Below are 13196 nucleotides of genomic sequence, written 5' to 3'. Positions count from 1 at the left end.
AACCCGTGTGTGTATTTACTTTGTACCGCCATATAGTCAGTCATTGCTTGGCAGCAGGTTCCATCTCTGCACGGTGGACCCCGGGCTGCACACGCACCATACTCTATCTGTCTTATTATTTGGTGCGTTCCGCTAGCCCTAACACCACACATCTAGATAAGTTCCTTAGGGGGTCTACTTTCCAAAATGTTGCCGCTTGCAGGGGGTTTCAATGTTTAGGCACATCAGGGACTCTCCAAACGCAACATGGCGTCCCATCTCAATTAGTCAATTTTGCTTTGACAAGTCATATAGCGCTCCTTCCCTTCTGAGCTCTGCCATGCGCCCAAACAGTGGTTTACCCCCACATATGGTGTATCGTCGTACTCAGGACAAATTGCACAACAACTTTTGGGGTCCATTTTCTCCTGATACCCTTGGTAAATTAAAATAAATTGGAGCTGAATTTAATTTTGTGTGAGAAAAATTTAAATGTTCATTTTAATTTAAACATTCCAAAAATTCCTGTGAAACACCTGAAGGGTTAATAAACTTCTGTGGTTTTGAGCACCTTGAGGGGTGCAGTTTTTAGAATGGTGTCACACTTGGGTATTTTCTATCATATAGACCCCTCAAAATGACTTCAAATGAGATGTGGTCCCTAAAATGGTGTTGTAAAAATGAGAAATTGCTGGTCAAATTTTAACACTTATAACTCCCTAACAAAAAAAAAATTTTGGTTCAAAAATTGTGTTTATGTAAAGTAGGCATGTTGAAAATGTTAGTTATTAAGTGTTTTGTGTGACATATCTCTGTGATATAAGGGCATAAAAATTCGAATTTGGAATATTGCGAAATTTTCAAAATTTTTGGCAAATTTCCATTTTTTTCACAAATAAACGCAGGTAATATCAAAGAAATTTTATGACTGTCCTGAAGTTCAATATGACTCTAGAAAACATTGTCAGAATCACCAGGATCCGTTCAAGCTTTCCAGAGTTATAACCTCATAAATGGACAGTGGTCAGAATTGTAAAAATTGGCACGGTTATTAACGTGCAAACCACCCTTGGGGCTTAAGGGGTTAAAAGATCACAGCAGATGGTTCTGCATGACTCCAGGCCTGTGATCTTTGTGATAATTCAATAGCCAATTCAATCTGTTTGCCATGGAAATGCAGCCTTTTTGCCTTTCTCATACAGATGTTTTCCGAAATTTGATGGTCATAGCAATTCCCCAGTAGCAGTTACCCAGTCGCCATTACTTCTCTAACATCAACCATTCCTTGAAAAAATCTATGTGTGATAAGGTGCATTTAAACACTGACACCTGGCATGGACAGGGGTGTTACATCCCGCTGACTGGGCACTGGATGACTCTAATAGCAGTGGGGGCAGGCGGGGAATGGACTCATCCACAAGTCTTGGAATCCCCAAGGCTTGCAGGGCTCTGGGGATGGAGAACTAAATCTCTATACACCATAAAAAGGAGAACAAAACTACAAGACTACAGAGCTTGGCGAAATAAACTACTAAACACCTAAAGTTGGATAACTGAAACATTAAACACCAGAAGATGGAGAACTAAACTACTAGACAACAGGGGTTAGGGAACTAAACTAATAAAAGCCTAGTTTGGGATCTAAACCTCTACAAAGCAATGGATGGTAAATTAAAACACAAGGTGTCACTAGACAGCAAATCTTGGAATTCCCGAGGATTGTGGTACAAACCTGTGTATGTAACACTTTTTCCTTTGCTTCTGCCTCCTCTACCTCCTGTAGGTACATCACCCTTGCCCTCAACCTCTCCCTTATTGAGATACACTTTCCAACAGTGCAGTTAATATCCGCCGACCACCATACTGCAAAGCCAGGAAAAACAGTAATCATAGTGTTTAAATTCAAAATATTGGAGAACGCAGTCACACAGCTCAAGCATTGTGGACAGCTAGCCAATGGCTGTTTCTACTGAACCTGAAGTCAGTGAAGGCTGTGTGCAATAATGGTGCGAACCTGGTGGCGGGCCTACATCGGTCAACCTCACACACATGCTGTCAGGACTCTGAATGGTTTTTGTTAACCTTTTGGGCATGCCTGCCTTTTTCCAAGATGGTGTCTTTTGTTTTATGTGCTTCTTGTCTTCTTGCCTTATAACTCCACCCTATGCTCTAGTCTGTGCTTGAGTATTCTGCTGGTGTTCTTGCTCCTGGTGGCTTCCTGGCTTTTTGGCTGCTCCTGCAAACCTGTGTGAACACTCTGCTCCTCGCTCTCTGAGATCCTGCTGCATCCATCTGTGCCAGTGCACCTCCTGCTCCAGACTGCTCGTGTTGCTTCTTCTATGCCGCTGATCCACACCTGTAATTGCTAAACACATACGCTGGTTGCAGCTCTGGTTCTGCTTCATTTAATTAGCTGCAAAGCTCTGGACAGGTCTGCTTTATCTAAGACTTCTACCCAGGCCTTCCTGGATAATTTAGCACTTTGCTTGGACTTGCTTATCCGTGCATGGACTAGACACGGACTTATTTGTTTAGAGCAATCTCAAGTATAGACTGTGCTCTACAGAATGTCTGCTGATTACATTTCTCCCTAAGATTTCCTTCATACTTGTTAAGTTGTTTAAGTCTTAAGACTTGAGTTATTTTCTGCGCTTGTTTGAAGCACCGTGTGTTTACAATATAGACTTTTTCACCTACAAACTGTGTTCTGTATTGTCTTGTTCCACTCAAAGACACTCCTGAGTTTTCCAGTATATTTATTAAACATGCCTTGCATGGCTCACGTTCACAATCTGGTGGTACAGCAATTTCTAAGCAATGATCCCAGCCTGGAGGAGCTGTTGCAGAAAGCTCAGCCACTGTGTGCTCATTTCTGACATCTACACCACTCGTGGTCATGGACTTACATTGCAACAGAGGTCTTTTGAGCTTCCGGAACTGGTTGATATGCACTGTGCTGACACCGTGAAATTACACTGTGCACATGTTGCAGTGATAATGGCAGCGCTACTGAACCATGGCAAAGTATGAGCTTTTGTATAGCCTGGCCCTATGCAGTACGAACGTATAACAAATTATGCTTGGAAAGTGGGTACAGATGAAAGACTTCTGCACCCTTTTGCACAGTTTCAAAATAACTACTAAGATGGTTGTTTAGTGCTGATAATGCCATCATCATCGTCATTACATTCATCTATATGCTGGAGCATAGTTTGAATAGTCTGCAGGAAGAGGTGATGGTCATAGAGGAAGAGGAGAAAGCAGAGGAGGATGCAAAAGTGATAATAATATCTCTAACTTTTGGATTGTCATCGCAAAGGCGGGTGCCTTGGGAGGGTGGAGTATAGCGATCAAGGAGGGGCTAAAGTTATCAGACAAGCTGTTAGCAAAGGTGCAGGAGCCAAGGAACAAATGGAGGAGAACAAGGAGGAAGAGGTGATGGGCACGCAACAGACAGGAGATGAAGAGGAAAAAGAATACCTCCCTGTTGTCCGTGGTTGGTGGGAGATGAAGGAGGATGCAAGCTTATGTCTTTCCCCACCACCAGCACACCATGTACTTGGACCACATGGAAGTGGGCAACACATGAGTGCCTTCTTGTTACACTATCTGAAACATGACTGTTGGCCATATTGTTTGGATTAGAAATAATGCTGATTACTGGGTTGCCACTCTGTTGATCCTTGATAGAAAAATAAATTTAACCAGATGCTTCATCCCCTCGCATGCTGGAGTATTGAAACATGCTTGTAGACGATCTTAAGAGTGATTTTCACAAGACGGCAATGAGGCACACAGTGTGCATTGCTGTTATATACTTCCAAACACGGTAACTTCGAGTCGTCCATGCAAAAAACATGAGCATTAGCAGTGTAAGTGGCAGAGGCAGTACGGTGGCTTAGTGGATAGCACTGCAGCCTTGCTTCACTGTGAACCTGGGATTAAACCCCACCAAGGACAATATCTGCAAGGAGTTTGTATGTTCTCCCTGTGTTTTGTTGGGTTTTCTCCAGTTACTCTGGATTTCTCCCACACTAAAAAGATAGGAAATTTAGATTGTGAGTCCCAATGGGGTGGTGCCGAAAATATCTGTGAAGCACCATGTAATTAATGGCACTATGTAAGTGAGTAAAATAACTAAAAATTAAAAGTAGCTATTTCTGTGAGTCGTTTCACACATTTTTTAGGCCAGAAATTCCACCAACAGAACACAGTATGTAATGAATGACTGAAGAAGATGGTGCAGGAGTATTTTGAGCTCAATATTAATGCCATCAGGTGGGTTGAACCCTTTGCAATTATTTTCTTCAAAATGGAATAGTGGCCAAAGCTTGCCTGTCACGGCTTGTGGGTTTTGTCATTCCCACAGATAGCGTTCTCTCAGAACGTGTCTCCATCGCTGCTGGTGGTATCCTGATGGATAAGTGCATCTACGTGTTCCTTGAAAGTGTAGACAGCCTAACTTTCATCAAGATAAATGAGTCATGCATCTCCAATGACTTTTGCACCTTAGTTGCAGACTGGGCAGACTAGGCCATGGTGTAGTTTTTAGTGTGCTGCATTGATCTCACGTTATTGCAGTCTGTGACACCTTTGTCATGGTTTCTGTGTCTGCTGTTTATACTGCTGTTGATGTTCCAAACAATTTTATGAAATGTGGAGACTCGAAGTTGGGTCTCAATCTGGTGGGCTGCCTGTAATGGAAGGGGTGTCTGAGCCTCATTATACTATTTCTATGATGCTAAATAAGTGACTAAAATAAGTAAATAAAAAAATTGATGCCACTTTAGTGGTAACTGCCCCTAATTTTTGAAAATGTTTGGACTCCAAATTGTTTCTTGCCTGAATTTGGCACAGCTCTCAGACAACCATGCCTACACCTGTCACTCATCCACCTATGACGGATTAATGTTTAACCTACAAATGCTGCCCCATGCTCTGTCCCAGGCCCTGTCCCATGCTGAAGTGTGAAATGTGGCTTCTGACTGGACCACACAATTATCACAAAGGATTTCTATGCTGAAATGTTTCCTGCTTTCTGTAGCATGCTAATAGTCAAAGCAATTTAGACTTATAAATGTGGACTCCTTGCTGGAGAAAAACTAGTAGCACTAAATATTTATATACTTAAATGTGGCATTGTTTCATGAACATGCTATTAGCAACAATAATTTTAATTTTCAAATGAGGACTCCTGCATGTTAAAGAATATTACTAGCTCAAAATATTTTTCAGAAGAATTGTGGCCTTACTTCTGGACGACAGTATTACCACAAACAATTTATATTTTGAAATGTAAACTCCTGGCTTGGCCAACATTTTACCAGCACAACATATTATTCTGCAAAAATGTGGCATTGTTTCATGACACGGTATTAGCACAAGAAATGTATATTTTCAAATGTGGAGTCTGATTTGTCACTGAAACACAGATTAAGCACAAATGAATTGGAGTAGCTAATTAGGTCTCATGGCTGAAACACTATATTAGGCCTAATGAGTTTTACAAAACCAAATAAAAAACAATATGTGCATATACCCTAATGAGAAAATATATATTTTTTTCTATTGATTTTTACTTGGAAATCTAGCCTTCTGATTTGCCACTGAAACACAGTTTTAGCACAAACGATTTGGAGTAGCTAAGTGGGCTTTGTTGCTGTAACACTCTATTAACCCCTTTCTGCCATATGACGTACTATCCGGTCGAGGTGGTATGGGCCCATATAACCACCGACGGGATAGTAAATCATCAATGATCAGCCACGCTCACGGGGAGAGCGCAGCCAATCGGGGCCGGGTGTCAGCTGACTATCGCAGCTGACATCTGGCACTATGTGCCAGGAGCAGTCACGGACCGCTCCTGGCACAATAACCCCCGGAACACTGCGATCAAACATGATTGCAGTGTTACAGCAGCATAGCGAAGCATTGTACAGGGAGGAGGCTCCCTGCGTGCTTCCCTGAGGCCCTCAGAGCAATGCGATGTGATCGCGTTGCTCCGAGGGTCTCCTACCTCTTCCTCCCTGCAGGCCCCGGATCCAAAATGGCTGCATGGGGCCTTCCAGGTCCTGCAGGGAGGTGGCTTGCAAACGCCTGCTCAGAGCAGGCGTTGCCAAGCCTCCCTGCAGTGCCTATATAGTCATGTCTACACAGGGCAATGTAAAAAAAAATATTTACAATAGATTTTATCGTATAAAAGCGCCAAAACATAAAAAAATATGTAAATGAGGGCTACAGTAAGGGTTGTAGCTATAGTTAGGGTTGGCACTACAGTTAGGGTTGGGGCTAAAGTTAGGGTTGGTGCTACAGTTAGGGTTAGGGTTGGGGCTAAAGTTAGGATGAGGGTGTGCACTACAGTTAGGGTTGGGGCTAAAGTTAGGGTTAAGGTTTGGATTACATATGCGGTTGGGATTAGGGTTAGGGGTGTGTCAGGGTAAGGGGTGTGGTTAGGGCTTTGGTTGGGATTAGGGTTAGGGGTGTGTTGGAGTTAGGGGTGTGGTTAGGGTTGGGATTAGGGTTAGGGGTGTGTTGGGGTAAGGGATGTGGTTGGGATTAGGGTTAGGGGCATGCTCCGGATAAGGGGTGTGGTTAGGGTTATGGTTAGGGTTGGGATTAGGGTTAGGGGTGTGTCTGGGTTTCAGTTAGAATTGGGGGGTTTCCACTGTTTAGGCACATCAGGGGCTCTCCAAACGCAACATGGCGTCCGATCTCAATTCCAGCCAAATCTGCGTTGAAAAAGTAAAACAGTGCTCTTTCTCATCCTAGCTCTCCCGTGCACCAAAACAGTGGATTAACCCAACATATGGCATATCAGCATGCTCAGAACAAATTGGAAAACAACGTTTGGGGTACAGTTTCTCTGGTTACCCTTGGTAAAAAAATTTGAGTGGCTAAAAAATCATTTTTGTGAGAAAAAAATATTTTTTATTTTCACGGCTCTGCGTTATAAACTGTAGTGAAACACTTGGGGGTTCAAAGTTCTCACAACATATCTAGATATGTTCCTTGGGGGGCTAGTTTCCACAATGGGGTCACTTGTTGGGGGTTTCTACTGTTTAGGTACATCAGGGGCTCTGCAAACGCAACGTGACACCTGCAGACCATTCCATCTAAGTCTGCATTCCAAATGGCGCTACTTCCCTTCCGAGCTCTGCCATGCACCCAAACAGTAGATTTCTCCCACATATGGGGTATCCACGTACTCAGGACAAATTGCACAACAACTTTTGGGGTCCAATTTCTTCTGATACCCTTGGAAAATTAAAAATTGGGGGCTAAAATTTCATTTTTGTGAAAAAATATATTTTATTTTGACAGCTCTACATTATCAACTTCTGTGAAGCATTTGGTGGGTCAAAGTCCTCACTACACATCTAGCTATGTTCCTTAGGGGGTCTACTTTCCAAAATGGTGTCACATGTGGGAGTTTCAATGTTTAGGCACGTCAGGGGCTCTGCAAATGCGACATGGCATCCTATCTCAATTCCAGTCAATTTTGCATTGAAAAGTCAAATGACTCTACTTCCATTCTAAGCTCTGCTATGATACCCCCACATATGGGGTATCAGCATACTCAGAACAAATTGTACAACAACTTTAGGGGTTGGAGCTAAAGTAAAATTTTTTGTGAAAAAGTTAAATGTTATTTTTTTTTAAACATTCCAAAAATTCCTGTAAAACACCTGAAGGGTTCATAAACTTCTTGAATGTGGTTTTGAGTACCTTGAGGGGAGCAGTTTTTAGAATGGTGTCACACTTGGGTATTTTCTATCAAAATGACTTCATATGTGATGTAGTCCCCCCAAAAAATGGTGTTGCAAAAATGAGAAATTGCTGGTCAACTTTTAACCCTTAACTCCCTAACAAAAAAAATTCTGGTTCCAAAATTGTGCTGATGTAAAGTAGCCATGTGGGAAATGTTACTTATTAACTATTTTGTGTGACATAACTCTGTGATGCAAGGGCATAAAAATTCAAAGTTGGAAAATTGCAAAACTTTCAAAATTTTCACCAAATTTCTGTTTTTTTTCACAAATAAATGCTGGTAATATCAAATAAATTTTACCACTAACATGAAGTACAGTATATCACGAGAAAACAGAGTCAAAATCACTGGGATCCTTTGAAGCGTTCCAGAGTTATAACTTCATAAATGGACAGTGGTCAGAATTGAAAAATTGGCCCATTCATTAACATGCAAACCACCCTTGGGGTAAAGGCGTTAAACCAAACGATTTTTAAGTGGAAATCTAGCCTTCTGATCTACCACTGAAATACAGCTTTAGCACAACTGATTTGGAGTGGCAAATGGGGCTTCTGGAGACTACTTTGGTGCTGGAAGATCAGTTTCACACAGGACAGGATCCTATTTATTTTACTAACAAGTTCACTTTCAGGACCAGCAATAGAAAAGGAGTGAACTCTCTGCACTGTGACACTGAGCACATGGAACCAGCAAAACAAGATGTCTGCTTTTTATATGGCAAGGAACATGTGACTTCGGCAACCAATCACAGAAGACCTTGTTTCATGAAGTTGTGGATGGTTTCTGTGCCCTAATTGGTTGCCAAAATTGACCCACATAAAGTTCAGAGAAGAAAAAAAGCACATGCCGCTCCTGTAATCTCTTCAGACGCTCCTTTCACTTCTACACACACACCCTACCCTCATCAAACATGTCCCCTCACTCATCATACAGCACTACAATCGTAGTCAAAGTAATACAAAAGCATTATTGTAAGCGCCATGATTTACCGAACTGAGACTAAGTTTTGCCGACTTTGAGCAAAATGCTTGAGAAAATGAACACAAATTCGAATGTGCTAAGTTCGTGCTGAATTTGAGATTGTAAAATGTTTTCCGAATACATTTGCTTATCTCTTAGGCTAGGTTCCCATTGCGTTAATGGTACCGCGCTAACGGACAGCGTTGCACGGCGAAATTAACGCCGTGCAACGCATCCATTAGCGCACCCATTAAGAGCAATGGGGACGTGCATCACTAGCGCGTGCCATTTTCGGCACGCGCTAGCGATGTGCCGGTGTTTTGTGGCGCGCCGCGGACGCTGCTTGTAGTGTCCGAGGCGCGCCCGCGGTCCATTCCCCGGACGTTTAACGCGATCCCTTTACAATCCGCTAAACGGATTGCACTAACGCAATCTGAACCTAGCCTTATCGCTAGGAACCAAATGCACTTACTCTGCAAGGAGCAAGTGGGGAGAGCACCCTATTGGCACGCAGGTCGTAGGTCTCTTTTGAAGAAGTCAGCTGGTGCCTGCACAGAAGATCCCTGAATGCAGTGCCCATAGAAGGAAGAGGTATGGATTTTTGCAGTAGTGCAGGGCGCAGGGGCCAGATTCTGAGGCTATAACTGACGTGCATGGGAGAGGGTAGTATTACAATGAAGACAAGAGGCAAAGATTTCTTTCAGGCATTGCATTGCATTGCATTGATATCCTTTTTGTTTTTGGAGATTAAATTGGAATCTAAAGTTAGGGTGAGTATAGATTTTAATTTAGCATTGAAATTATCAGTGGGATCCTTGTGTAGAACACTATTGGTAAGTATATCCTTTAGAATTTTTAGACACATATCTTTAAAAGTTGTGTGATTTAGGGTTACCAAATTGCCTCCCTTGCTGGATGCTTTAAAATTTAGTTCTCTAATCGTGGATAAAGAATCCAAATCTTGTCTCTCAAAGCAAGATAGCTTTGATTTTTTTTCCTGTTTCAGTATGGAGTCTCTACGGTTATTTACTTATTAGTTACCAATTAGAACAGAGGGGGAATTCATAATGCATGCGATTGCAAAAAGGGAGAAATGGGGATAAACTGTACAAGTTTAATAGACTTTATACTCTATTTTAATAATAAGTTGAAGTTCAATATATTTCAGTAATTGAGGTGTTGATCCCAAGACTGATAGTTTGATTGTCTTTCAATACATAACTCCTGAGGCACACAATTTAGATTTTATTATTATTTATTTCTTTTTTTCCTGAAAAATGTAGCACTGACTTCATAATTTGAAGGAAAAGGAAATACATAAGCTTACCATGCCAATATTGTTCAGGATACACCAGATTCTTTTTGAATGGGTGTTAATTCTTGCTGGTGAAGCTCAGCTCAGCAATTGTAAAAGTGAAGAAGAAAAAAGCATTTTTCTAGCAATAAAATTCATTTTATTTTTGCAGAAACTCATTTAAAGATGACTAAGGGCATAGTGTGTCAGACATGCATAAGGTTTTATCATCATGAATGATAGATTCTCCTGTTTTTAAGCACATTTTTAATAAAAAGATGAATTTTATGAATGGAAGTGCCAGAAAATCCTTTTTTCTTCCTCGGTTCTGACCTTGTATTTGTTGGAGCTGATATATGAAAGGGTTTCCTGTCTCTCCTAGATAAACTTACAGTAAGTATTAGTGAGCTTTTCACAAGTAGGAAAAGATACCTGTTACCTTAAGTGTAACCTCTATGCCTTCTCTGTTAAACCTTCTTTGAGGAAGTCACAAGATGGCAAATCATGCCAGTATTTGTCTCTCTAACAGCAACCAAGACTAACTATGGCTAGCATTTAGGCCATGTGGCTAAATACTGCTTCAGAAGTCATGACTGTTTACTGCAAACTAAAATTTTGGCTGCATACTATTTAAAAGGCTGTGCCAGTCTTTTGATAAAAGTGTGCTGTCACTCTATGTGACTGCAAATTTTCAACACTCACCAGGTGCACACCACACTCTTTCAGAATTCTCCAGTGTAAGCGTAGGGAGTAGGCAGTCATGTACTCATAAGTATATGATATGTAAACTTTTGGCCCCATTCTGACTAGATGTTCTCAGCCTTGCTCAATATAAGTGAATTGAGTGAGCCCTCCCATGTCTAGGTTAAATGTGGCCGGAAATTTGCAATTTCAACACTTCCGGTCGCATGACGAGATGTTCTTATGCCAAAACCAAAGAATCCAGATGGAGTGCAGTGTGCAGATTATGAGGATTCGGAAGTCTGCAATCATACAGAGTTTAGAGTTTTGTCATAGAGTTTTCGCAAAAGACTCGACATCCCTCTTTATTTTGTATGCTATACTTTCAAATTAAATTGCCCCTGAAGAAGCCAGAGTTTTTGGTGACACACATTGAGCATTCCTATGCCCTTGCCTCCTCTACTCCTTTTACTTTGATTTAATCAATTTTCCAGCTAGGCACTGGTCTATGCTGGTTCCACTTGCATTAGGTTCAGGTTGTATGGGCTCCTTTTGCTTCCTCATTTAGGGGATTACTTTACTATTTTGGCGGGAGATAGACCTGGGCCCTCAGAAGGAATTTCTTTCTAAAACATTTAATCTAACATTGTATTGCTTTTCATTGCTTGTTTCTTCAATTATGGACAGCCGGACCTTGTAGCATTTATATATACTGTTTCCTTACAGCCTGTATTTATATGGCAAAAATCGCTTTTCGATATAAGGAGTGAATTGTTTATTTGGAGTGTGGCAGTGGCATGACCTTATTATAGGTCAATGTACAGTTTAGTTTGCATTGTGCAATTTTAAATGTTTTTAATTTTTGCAGTGTTGGTGTATTGTCTACTTAATAAACCGTAATTTTTTATATTATTATTGTTGGTGATCCCCATTTTCTTTGCATGCTACTTTTCTTTGTTTATGCATGGATCTTTCCAGCATGTAATGGGTGATCTCTGGTAGTGGTGCCCTCCAGCTCTTGTTGGTATACTTTCAAATAAACATTCTGACGAATTAATGAAATAAAATGATTTAGAAATCACATCCATGAGAAAACCACCACCATATGAAACAATTTTCACTTTCACTATACAGGAAAGATATATATCTTGGTACCGTGTTAGCCAGTGGATAGAAAAATATTTAGAATTGAGGGTCCTCAGTAGTTGATACCTTTTATTATTTTTATTATTATTATTTATTTATATAGCACCATTAATTCCATGGTGCTGTACATGTGAAAAGGGGTTACATACAGGGTAATAGATATGGTTAACAGTAAAACAAATTTACAGTGACACACTGGTACAGAGGGGAGAGGACCGTGTCCTTGTGGACTTACATTCTTCAGGATAATGGGGAAGAGACAAGAGGTTGGTGTGCTGCAGCACTGGTGGTGGCAAGGCGGCAGCTCGGGTGGTTGAGGCGGCAGCTAAGGTGGTTGGTGACATGGCGGCAGCTCAGGTGGTTGATGATGTCGTGGCAGCTCGGGTGGTTGGTGACGTGGCAGCAGCTCGGGTGGTTGGTGACGTGGCGGCAGCTCGGGTGGTTGGTGAGGCGGCAGCTCGGGTGGTTGGTGAGGCAGCAGAATGGTTATTGCAGGCTGTAGGCTTTCCTGAAGAGATGGGTTTTCAGGTTCCATCTGAAGGATCCGAGGGTGGTGGATAATCGGACGTTTTGAGGCACGGAATTCCAGAGGATGGGGGATATTCAAGAGAAATCTTGGAGGCGGTTGTGTGAGGAACGAATAAGTGTGGAGGAGAGAAGGAGGTCTTGGGAGGATCGAAGATTGCATGAGGGAAGATATTGGGAGATTATTTCAGAGATATACTGTACGGTAGGGAGGGGACAGGTTGTGGATGGCTTTATAGATCAGTGTTAGTAGTTTGAACTGGATTTGTTGGGGAATTGGGAGCCAGTGGAGGGATTTGCAGAGGGGTGAAGCAGGGGAGTAGCGAGGAGAGAGGTGGATTAGCCGAGCAGCAGAGTTGAGGACAGACTGGAGTGTTCAAGGGAGTTAGCGGGGAGGCCACAGAGGAGGGTGTTGCAGTAATCGAGGCAAGAGATGATGATGGCATTCACAAGAGTTTTAGTAGATTGTGGGCTGAGGAAGGAATGGATTCTGGCAATATTTTTGAGTTAGCCTTTTAAAGGCTAACTTTCACCAGTGAAAATCTAGGAGAAGAACACTCTCCAGTCCAAATCAAGGTAGTCATCTCATAAGGATTTTACCACTCATAGTAACTTCCCCCTTATATTTTTGCAATTTTGGTTTTAATTAAAAGGTGATCTTTAAATATTTTCAAATTTATTTTTTTCTTTTGTCAAAAGTTTAACCCCTTAAGCCCCGAGGGTGGTTTGCACGTTAATGACCGGGCCAATTTTTACAATTCTGACCACTGTCCCTTTATGAGGTTATAACTCTGGAACGCTTCAACGGATCTTGGCGATTCTGACATTGTTTTCTCGTGACAT

This window comes from Ranitomeya imitator, chromosome 3 (genome assembly GCF_032444005.1).
Source record: "Ranitomeya imitator isolate aRanImi1 chromosome 3, aRanImi1.pri, whole genome shotgun sequence".
NCBI classification, from domain to species: Eukaryota; Metazoa; Chordata; class Amphibia; order Anura; family Dendrobatidae; genus Ranitomeya; species Ranitomeya imitator.
Note: the sequence above shows the minus strand (reverse complement) of the source record.